The sequence below is a fragment of the Perca flavescens genome, chromosome 15, assembly GCF_004354835.1.
Source record: "Perca flavescens isolate YP-PL-M2 chromosome 15, PFLA_1.0, whole genome shotgun sequence".
Taxonomy (NCBI): Eukaryota; Metazoa; Chordata; class Actinopteri; order Perciformes; family Percidae; genus Perca; species Perca flavescens.
In genome coordinates, this window is record NC_041345.1 from 23201997 (window position 1) to 23214013 (window position 12017).

Sequence of the window (12017 nt, forward strand, 5' to 3'; positions counted from 1 at the left end):
ATTATATTTCATACCCACAGATCTTAATACTTAACTATTCTTATGCGTTCTTATTTCTTCTATCAAAAAGGTTTACTCATCAGGATAAAAAAAGCCCCACTAAACTCGCCGTTGTTGTCAGTCAGACTGCACTTTACCATCAGAGGTGAATAATACCAGATTACAGATATAAAACTTCTAAAAATAAAGGCTCCCAGACTTTAACTTAACGGTCAAAACATTCTGAGTAACAAATAGGAAAAACAAATCTTGGTATAAAGAAGCTAAAAGTAACTTGCAGCAAAATGTGAGTCTTCTGAGTTAAAATAGAGATAACAATCATGCCTACCCAAAATGCCCTTCTTCAAGCATTGAATCAGCCAATGACAGGCCTCCAAAAGTGATGTTCCATTACTTCAGTCGTCACATATATATATATATATATATATATATATATATATATATAATTATTATTATTTATAATGAAGGTTTCTGTTTTTTCACTTGCCATGTAAATAAACCTCCAGGTTAATCTACAAATGTAACTGCAATATTTGAGAATACAGCTTTTTGAGAATGCAGTTTAGCCTTTGGGGCTTTAAGCATTATTTAGCATTATTCTATATTTTTATAAAAACCTACCCATTTAATTTTAGCATTTGGGGGCACATTTATGATTTTTAGAGAGAAAGACTGAGATTGAGATAGAGACTGTAATATAATAAATTGATGTTTGGTATTCATGCCTTTCTACTGCACATAGGGAATGTGATTGGTTGCAGATTTACAGCCACTCCATATTTAAGATGGTTTCTCATTGTCACAAACCGTTTGCCTGATGAAGGTCTAGCACCGAAACATCCCTAATAAATGTATTTTGCAACATAGACAGTGCACAGGAGTTTGTTTACGCATATGTATCATGAAATAGATGTGCAAAGTATTTTTCTGTTCAAAGAAACAGTAACTGAAATACTGAATGAATGCATGAAATGCGTTTATTTGGAGCTCATAGGTAAATATGAAATATTTAGCAGTAAACCCAAACCAACAAGCATGTTTGTCCAAAAAGCATTCAGAACAAACAGAACAAGTTCTTTCAATCCAGCTCAGCTGTGCTGTGCTGCAAGTTTGAAGATATCCCTCAGCATGTATAGTTAAAGTCGGCAGGCACTTAAACAACAACAAACAGGGAATCTTGCAAATCAAATCCCTGGATTTTCTTTTTTTAATTTTAACAACAGATATATTACTTGATGAGGAAACTGGAAATAGTAGCTGTGTTCAAAACCCCTAGCTTTTTATTATTACATAGTCCAATTTATTTACCCTTGGCCATTTTATTTGAATTCTACAATGTGTCCATAGCATGGACCACTTTCTACAAACAATCCCACAATGCAATGCATCCAAAATGCTTTAGAAAATATCAATTTCCTGCACATATACTATAGGGAGGACTGAATGAGTCAATTGAGTGATTTCAGACACAGCACATGTGCAGATTTCTAAACCAATTTGCATGTTATACCACCATGTCACAGGAACATAACATTATGTTAAAACATAACAGGAAAACAATATTTATTTTGAAAAAGGATCTTGGTATATTTTAAACAGTGCTGAATTTCTGGCAACACGCCGAGTGCAGCTCTTTTACATGTAATATAAGATGTGTATTGTACTGTTTATTTATGTATATATATTTTAGATGTTTAATCTTGTACTGTATTGTATATTTTAATTCTGGATATTGGCATCATAAATTGGGAGTGCCTTGGCCTAAGAATTGTATACAACGTGATGAAAGTATAGGAGGATTAGCTTAAGACAAATAAGACAAACAGAGACATCAGGATAGAAGAAGCATATCATTGGCTGCTTAGGAAGAGGCCTTCTTCTTCAGCACCCTCCTCCCAGCCTGTCTGGGGACAAGGGCCGGGGCCGGGCCAGGGGCAGGGCCAGAGGCAGGGCCAGAGGCAGGGCCAGCGTTGGCGTTGTTGGCGCGGTCGGCCTTGACCTCATCGATGAAGGTTTCTATGGCGGAGAACTTGTCGGTCAGGTCTCCCAGGTGAGCTTTGAGGGCGTTGAACTCCTTGTAGAGATCATCTAAAGCCTCAGACAGCGGCTGGATCCTGGACAGGAAACCAGAGAGCGCTTAGTTCATCTGGTCTGGTATAGCCTCGCATTGCCAGACCTTCTTCAACAGCGCTGCGGAGGAGGGTCTAGCTAGTCCACACAACATTCCTTGGTAGGAGAAAAACGTGCTCTGCAAAATAGCCTCAGGAAGGAACTTGTTTTGGTGGAACATGTGTACATTCAAAGGTTGTTTTAGACGTGCAACAAAAAAACTCAGATTGGATCTGAGGAGCAGTTAACCATAGTCCTCATAAATCCACCGGATATGCATTTAGAATGCCAACACAAAGAAAGCGGAAGGTAACGGACATCCGGCCCAAAATGAGGGACATCCGGCGGATCTTCCGGCAGCACCGGAGCAATCCCCTTAAGGAATTGTCTTTGATGTATAGATTAGGTTTATTTCTGTTTCTTTCATTCCTTCTTTCATCACTGCAGTCTGGTTTGGTCCCAGAGCACCTCAAGTTTTATTCTCATCATTCACCCAGTTGACCAACAGTCATTCCTCAAACCCTTACTTTTATTTATTGGTTCATTTATTGGGGGTTTACCAATTCACATTTCAGATTTAAACTTACCTTCAAACTACAGTACATAAATGTTGAAGTGAAATATTTCAGTGGTATTTAAATGTAAACGTTATGGTTTTCAGCACCGATTAAATGTCGCAATTGTGAAAAACATTAAGTATGAGAAGGAGGATAAATGTTAAAAAGAGACGTTGGGATGAAGAAGACAGCTGAGTTAAGTTTAGTAACTTGCGTCACATTTGACAGAGCACACTTCTCCTGTATGTTTTTGAATGAGCAGAATATTCCACACGAGTAAAATAAAAAAAAAGTTAGGAGTCTCCACAGGAATTTGGTTTATCCTTTAGGCTGGTTGGGTCCACTCTGTGGCCGACGCCATTATAGGAAACTGCAGCTGAAACTGCAATTTAAAAGTCAAAATAGAAATGTGCTGGTATTCAGTGTGAAAGAAAACCGGGCTCAAGTTTTCCACAAGGAAGTCTGGTGTTTCCTGCCTCTGGCCACAGTTTAGAGGACCAGACATCATTATGGTCCAGACCAGCAGTTACATAAACAGGGGTAGTCTCTGCCTTATTTTCTTTTCGTTTGACCTCTCCATGCAGCTTTTCTTTTTCTCTCTCTTTCATTTGCTCTCATTTCTGTTTTCGCCATTTTCTGTCTGTGCTTCAATGTCAACGAATTCTGATCTAAAACATTTTAAAATTATAAATCTGTGATGCGTTACAATGCTGTAACGGAAAATATCTTCTCTTTGACTCTGATCTGACTCTTTTGCATTATGTATTGTATTTAGACTGCTTAACTGAGCTGTTGTTGTCAAAAGTCAGATATGATCCTCTGATGCAGTTTGTTTAATTATAGACAGTATTAAAGGCAGAACACATCAATGCAACAATAGCTGTCTGAGAAACGTCCTTCAAATCAGTATTATTACTACTACTACTATTACTACTACTGAAACGGATCCTTTGAACTGCAGAGTCAGAAAACATCCAAAACCCAAATTACATCTGTGAGCTGCAGCATGGCGCCCAGGCAACATACAGTACACAGTGTTTAGTCATGGAGCATAAAAAGAAATCCATCTACAATCCAATGAAAACAGATAAAAGTGCATCTGCTGATAAATATGGGATATGATTGAAAGCTCCAGAACAGCTACTAAATGGATCTTGTGGTGAGATTATTTTGTCAACTGCTGTTTCTAAGATCAAGAAAATGTTTACACGGTGACCCGGTGTATTTTATTATTGCAGAAATGTACATAATAATCGGTTTATCCCACTGATATATTGGATGTCTGTCACCTTACGCTTTCTTTGTGTTGGAATTTTAAACTCCGGCGGATTTATAAGGACTATGGTTAACTGCTCCTCAGATCTCTGCACTGTAAATCCAGACAGCTAGCTAGACTATCTGTCCAATCTGAGTTTTTTGTTGCACGACTAAAACAACCTTTGAACGTACACGTGTTGCACCAAAACAAGTTCCTTCTCGAGGCTATTTTGCAGAGGCACCGTCATGGTGTCTGGGGCTTAGCACCGCCCAAGACGATTGATTTAAGGAAATGCCAATAAACCAGAGCACGTTTTTCTCCCATCCCGGAATGTTGTGTGGACTAGCCAGACCCTTCTCCGCAGCTCTGTAGAGGAAGGTCTGGGAATGCGAGACTATCCCACTGATAACCTCGTCCTCCTTCTTTGCTCCTTCCATACCTGGCGTAGTCGGGCAGGAGAGACTGGTGGTCGTTCTGCAGAAGTCCTTTCATCTGGCTCAGGATGTCGAATCTCCAGTTGTCCAGGATCTGAGTCAGGTTGGCCACGCCACGCATGTTCACCTTCTCAGCTGAGACAATAAATCACAACCACAACACAGATCTGGTGACACAAAGTAAGGCACAATAGTTCTCCAAAGTCAGAACCCACTGAATTCATGTTTCCTGCTATAAAAAAAGAATGTAAAGATAAAAGAGTTACTGTCTCCAGAATCATTTAAAGAGAACTGATAATGAGAAATGATTTGGTGAAAAACCTTTTGGTGAATTTCAGTTGTATCGCCCTAAGTCAAATTAGAAACTTAGGCTACAACTTAGTTAGTTGGTGTGCAATTGAAGATGCTGCTCCTGTTTACACCGGCACACACATGCCCTGTTTACGAGAATGTTGATGAGATATGCGGTTTGGGTGTGTCAGTTTAAACGGAGATTAGTTCTTCTACTGGAGCTAAAAACACTTGATCGCTTTTGGCTCAAAACTCAACGAAAAAACGTAAAGGTATCAATATAAATTTATGTGGTGATACTGATTCTTTAATTGCTCTTGTATAGTTATAGTCTGGCTATTGCCCGACCAAGCTCAATCTTTTAAGATTGAACATTAGTCTGGGGAGTCTGCTCTGTATTTTCTACTGCACAAGAGGCGTGATCAAAGAGCATAGTTCAAATGACTCTGTACGCAATTGGATAGTCCTTCAACCAATCAGACCAACGATCCGGGGGACGTACTTAAAACAGCAGTGACAGCAGCATCGATGGGTTGCTGCGCTTCGGTGGCCGCCATGTTGAATGTAAACAAAAAGCTGCTTGCCGTCGCTTCTCTATCGTCATCGTGTTAAACCCGCCAATAGCGCGCCAGGTGGATAAGCCAGTTTGTGATTGGTCCCCGCAGATTTGTAACAGAAACAGGATAGAAAAATGTACAGGTTTCCAGCCTGAGCTGCAGGGCGAAATCAAATCGGCAGATTGGGCTGGGTTTACCCAGTCTAGTATAGTTATATTTTTAATTCTATTCTCATTTTCGTTTGATATACCTCTAATTATGCTATTTACTTTTTCTCTATTAATCTGTAATTTTTCTGACCATTGCTGCTGCAACACCTGATTTCCCCCTGAGGATCAATACAGGCTTATATTATTTTATAATCTGTTTTGTTTATAGTCCTGGACTATAAATAAAGTTAGCTTAGCTTTTCCAACAGGCTAAGTTCACCTGCACTTTAACATCGACAAGGTAGCATGCATTCAGGTAATTTAGCTTAGAGTATTTATTTCACACCAAACATACTGCATGAAACGATATTTAGCAGTTGAAATAAAGTTCTTAGTAAAACAAAAAGTGATGCAGCTAACTTTGGAATCAATCCACTCCGGACCTGCCTCTAGTCTCCTACAGAGGCGTGGCAGTGGCGAAACCCATGTGATACAGATACAGGAAATTACTCTCAGTTCTAAACTGTCTCTGGCTGTGGTCTGCACCTTACTGTCTCACATCTGTCTGAAGAGAGCAATAAAGCTTCAACTCAAAACAAAAAGGCATCCACACTTCGGCCGACAGCTTTTCTTTCACCTCTAGCTCTGACATCATCATGATGCGCCCTGAACCTGACCTTTGACCTTTTAAACAGAGAGTAATCTGGGTGCTCACAGCCATCCCTGTAGTTCCACTCGTCAGTGTTAGTGGTTGTCGTCGACGACGACGACGTCCGTCGTCTCTGGGCCAGAACCGTTACCGTGACAACGGACAGTATTAGCAGCAGCACGCTCAGTTTGGGGGCCATGATGGACCAGCACCTGGGGAGAAATGAGGGCGCACAAAAACACAGATTTATTTCCATCCCTGGTTTTGAGTCTTATCCTGTTTTTTGATCATATTCCAACATATTTTCACCCCCAACTCATCCCGAACGGACGCTTAATCAGGTCCCTTTGGCATCATATTTCTACATGCAAGCTAGGGTTAGGTTTAGGCAACAACACTACTGGGTCAGGTTAAGAAAAGGATTGTGGTTTGGGTCCACTCGCGTCTATCTTTAGCAGTTTAACGACAATTCTAAGTCAATTTGTTTGTTTTGTTTTTGGAGTTGAGTCTGTTTTTTTTATCACATTACTTTCTTACACATATCTGGAACAAATTACCAGAATTATTTTTCTCTTTATATTGCCTGGTCTTTCATTTATTTTTGACTTAAAGGTCCCAAAGCATGCTGCTTTTTGGATGCTTTTATATAGACCTTAGTGGTCCCCTAATACTGTATCTGAAGTCTCTTTCCCAAAATTCAGCCTTGGTGCAGAATTACAGTCACTAGAGCCAGTCCCACAATGAGCTTTCCTTAGGATGTAATTTTTTGTCTAGTTAATAATAGTGTCTATTTGAATGTTGCATTCGAAAGGGGAGGCTAAGAAAATACACACTGCTGGGTGTTAGATTTTTTTTAAAGTGGCTTTTTTGTTCTAAAAAGCCTTTTAAAATGTCAATGACGTCATACACATATACGGCCAGAGATAGTGCTTTAAGGCAAGCTCTGAGTCGCTTCCTCTTTTCTCTCGAGGCATCAACAACACAGCTAACAGGTAAGGCTCTCCCTGTCAATACACAAGCTAGAAAGAGGTTTGCTGATGTTTTAAAGACCACGCCGAAATATTCACTCAGACATTCTGTTTCTGCTTTGGATGCCGTCAAGCTGGATCTCCGACTCACCCTGTAGGAAATCAAAAGGACATAAGTACTCGTTCATTCAACTTTCGACCTATAACCCATGTTGAACTTGCAAAAACTACAATCAAATCTGAGGTTTCTCAACGACAATCGGGCGAAAGAGACACATTTAGCCGTCTAGCTCCATAGAGTCCCATTCATTTTGCACTGGATCACCCCAGTGGAACTCTGGTGGAACTGCAACCAAATTCGGTACAATGGGGCTGAATAGGGAGTGGAAAGGCTTTCCGTAGACCGGCTTTGATGGAAAGCAGAGAAAGGGGAGGCAATCTTTCCCCTTATGACCTCATAAGGAGCAGCCCATCTGAGCTTTCATTTTCTCAAAGGCAGAGCAGGATACCCAGGGCTCGGTTTACACCTATCGCCATTTCTAGCCACTGGGGGACCATAAGCAGGCATCATAAAGTGAAATTTCCATGCCATGGGACCTTTAATACCTATGTGTTATGTGTTTCAGGTAAAGCATTTTAAATTAACTTTAAATAAACTTCCATTTAAGTTCTGTCTATTTTCGTCAAGGCAAATGACTCAATCAGGCAGTGTGTATGAGTATATGTTTAGTTATTTGCACTTTACCAATACATAAGTGTAATTAAATCATGTATCCAAGCTCCTTTTTGGAGGGTTCAGTCTTCATGAAGTCTCGTCAGTGCATGATGTCCTCTGAGTTCTGTGTGTCTTTATGCTAGTCTTATAGCTCTGCACAACCTGAGTCAGCATGCTGCAGGTATTACACTATTCCTCAGCACTGAGTTAAACCTTGTATGGCTGTTATCGCTGTGGTAATCAATCCTGACAAAGCAGAGTAAAAAGGAAATCTAACTTTTTTCTGTGAACTAGCTTCTAAGTCTTTGAGGCGTGTATGAGGGTTAACAGGAGAAGAAGCCCCGAGGCTAAACTCTCGGCTCCTGCATTCAGCTCACACTAAAAGGAATGAGTCCAAGCAGCAGTCAGAGAGCTGAAACACAAAACTGAACTGACAGAGAGACGTGGAAAACTGGAAGGAGAGCTGCAGAGACATGCCAATTCCAAACTACCTCAGGAACTTCATGTTTAATCCAGTTAAACACACACACACACACACACACACACACACACACACACACACACACACACACACACACACACACACACACACACACACACACACACACAGAGAGAGACATTACTCCAATAATACACAAAGCTCTAGTAGACTATACAACTGTGTTTAAATGAATGTCACATATTTGAGAGATGGACCTGCTGGTGAACTCAAGCTGAAAAATGATGGTGTCGAGACAGTTAACGATTTCAGCTTCCTTTTTTAAAATATGAAAGAGTATTTCTTACTACTGTAGGCTGAAGAGTGGGTTTGTGTGTAAGTTTGTAGAGTCGCTGTGGACATGAACATGGTTTTAGTCGATTTTCAAAATGTTCGTAGAAACTTTTCAAACCTCTTCTGCAGCTTCTATCCATTAGTATGATTAGTTTCAGAGCATTGAGCCTTGTGACTACACTACTGTGTGTGTGCAACATACTGAGCATAATAGTATTAATAATATTAATGTTAAACACAATGTTGTTTGTTGTAGTTGTGTAAAGTAGTTTTCTACTGTGCACAACTTGTTTTTACTGTAGGAAAACTTTCGTATTGTAAAGCGTTAGTGTGTAACTTTTTGATGTTAATGAACGTCCGTTACATTCAAGCCGTTGCCAAATGAGATGCTACAAAGCTAATTAAGACTATCAGCTCCACACAACTCTCTCTGTATTTCTCAGTATGGCTATGTTCAGAATATTGTGGTGTCCGGTGACTTTCCCACGCAGAAACTCGAGTGAAGATAAGATAAGGCTAACTCTTCTGAAGATTCCATCATGTTTTTTTAATCCTCTGTGTCCTCCTTGGCTACTAGCGGTCATGGAGGGCTTGTATCATGTGGACGCGCTGACAGTTTTGTTGTCATTACTTAGAATTCCTCATGGGGGAGACAGAAACTATGCACTATAGCTTTAAGAGATAACTTTGGAGTGTTTCCTGTCATTTGAGCACTGTCGAGTGGTCATTAAAGGAACTGCAGCGTAAAACACTTGCAATCCACACTGCGGGAAACTGTATATTACGTGGTACATGGGATTTGTTGATAATAAGTAAAATATAGAATCGACAGCGTATACACAATATGCTCCACATATACTTGGAACACCTATGATTTTGGTGTCATCTCTTAACTCATCACTTAATGCCGAATTAACCAATTCCCGAAAACTTGTTGTATTAAATCAAACACATAACCTCCTTCTGTCCCTGCAGGTATGCACATTCACACAATAACACAAAAATAAGCAACCACAATGAGACTGCCCAAGTATTCCAGCCTCAGTCATAAGCTATCTACAGGCACAGCATTTTTTTTAAGCAACTAAAATCTCATCAGCTCTAACAATCTCAATCTGGCAACCATGAAATAAGTGTGGCCCTGCTGTGAAAGAAGGCACGTGAAAGAATTACAGAATTTCTTAGATTTATTCAGTATTTAAACAGCAGATGCCTTGTTCAAATTCATGTTCAACAATACAGTCCCAGTCAGCTTTTAGCTCAAACATGCATAACACGTCTGCAGCATGTATTCAGTTCAATTGTGTTTTTTGCCCCCAATTACTCCTTCCAGGCAGCGCTGCGACCGCTGCCTTCAAGGCACCTAACCCTAACCTTAACCTTAACCATAACCATAACCAGTGCCTCCCAACGGTGCTGCCTGGAAGGCACTGTTGGGGGCAAAAAACACTAATAAACATGTATTCAGTCATATTTTCTTTCAAAGCCGCAACATTGTTTAAAAGGAAAAGTATTTTCTAAGATTTCAAAAGCATTTTTTTTACTTTGTTTTGGTTACAATTAAAAAGGAAGACATTTTGAACAAAAAGAGCTGAAAAATTAAGCTTAAGTTATTGTCATTAGAACAAATTTACTCTTGATATCACATCAACACACCCCTCTTTTAACAGCTCTCGTCTGCTTTTCTTTATCATCTAAGGCTACAAAAAATGATTGATCTATATGATCCATATGTAAATAAAATCCTGCTCTCTGCACATATATCTAATTATCAGTAGTGTGTACCTGTTGTTTCGCAGCTCCTCTACTTCACAGCTTCTCTACAATCCCAACAGAAGGCAGTGAGAGGCATGCAAGAAGTGCAGAAAGAGAACACACCCACACTGCACACAAGCATGCATGCACATGCATAAACACAACAAAATCACAATCTCACTTTCTCTCTCACACACACACACACACACACACACACACACACACACACACACACACACACACACACACACACACACACCCCATCTACCCATCTACTCTTTCCCCCGTCATTATGGAGGCCCGGTGGTCAGCCCAGTGGTTTAGGTTTGAGGCGAAGCTCCAGCACCTTGGTCGGTTTCATCTGTTTTGACCATTGTCGGTGTGTGTGTGTGTGTGTGTGTGTGTGTGCGTGCGTGCGTGCGTGCGTGCGTGCGTGTGCGTGAGTGTGTACGTGTGTGTGTGTGAGTGAGTGTTCTTTTCTGTGACCCGTCAGTCACTTCCTGGATACTTTAAAAATGAGCTCATTGGTGTGTTTTTTACCTGTCTGTCTGTGCTTGTTCACAGAAAGAAAGAAAGAAAGAAAGAACTGTGGAAATTGAAGTATATATACAAGAGGCAATTTCTCACGTTGAGCACGCGAGTGCGTGTGTCGTTTATTTTTTAGCAAGACAATAACTCTACAAGGAAAAAGGCGCTGACCAGCAACAAAACCCCGTAGCGTCAAAAGTCATCACGCATTCAGAACAGTCATAATTACTTGAAGTGACTAAGGACAGTAAATTACATGTATATGTATTACGTTTATCACTGCATGTAGAACCATATTAAGAACAAGGTGCTGCGTTAATAATCAACAGTGTGTAGAACCACACTTAACAAATAAGGTGAATGTATGTCACATTCCCTACTGAACCATATAAAGTAACACAAAATATATTTATTTTCTATAGGCCTATATATTTAATCTTTGGCTGTCCAACAGGTACACTTGTAAAACAATGTACTATTAATTTTCCATTGAAGGTGTGCTAAATTTCATATTAATTAATGTATAAATAAATGGATTACATTTGATGCACATGTATGTAAATCAAGAAAAACGTTAACGTTATTGTTTTTTTTTACCCCTGCTGCAGTTTGTAATGGAATTAATAGACAATCATCTGAAATGTAATGTGTGAATTTTTTTAAATTGTAGTACTTTTTTGTTAAGTTGTGTCATATTGAACAGTTGATCTTTGTTAAATGAACACATGATCTTTGGTTTATGTGTATGGTATCCAAGCAATTGAAACAAGTGTTAGAGTTTTGAAAATGTGCATTTTGATCATTGGTTGTGAGTTTTGTGTGTAGAGTTTTGAAAAATTACATCAAGGTTCTGAAATTAGTGCCAAAGTGACTGTAAAAAACTGTACATAAAATCTATATATTTTCTTTAAAGAAACAATTGATTAGTGTGAAGTCACTTCAATTGTTCAAACTGTAAAGATGAGAAAGTTTGTAATTTCTGTATTGGTGTTTGATGCTAGTGTTTTTACTCTGTGTGTTCTGAGTGACAGTGTGTGTTATCTCAGTGAGGACTGTTCTGAGTGTTTGGCTGCACCGAGCCTGTTTTGAGACGTGTGTTAAGAGTTGTGGTGCTTGGAATGAGTTTTGCAGGTGATGTGAACTGTTAAACTCAGTGAACTGTTAAGCTGTTAAACTGTTGGTAGTGCAGACTTTAGTTAGAGTTTTGCACATTTGGTTTCAGTTGTGCCCAGTCTCGTTTAGCAATCGAAAAAAACTGTAAAAGAACAGTAACGT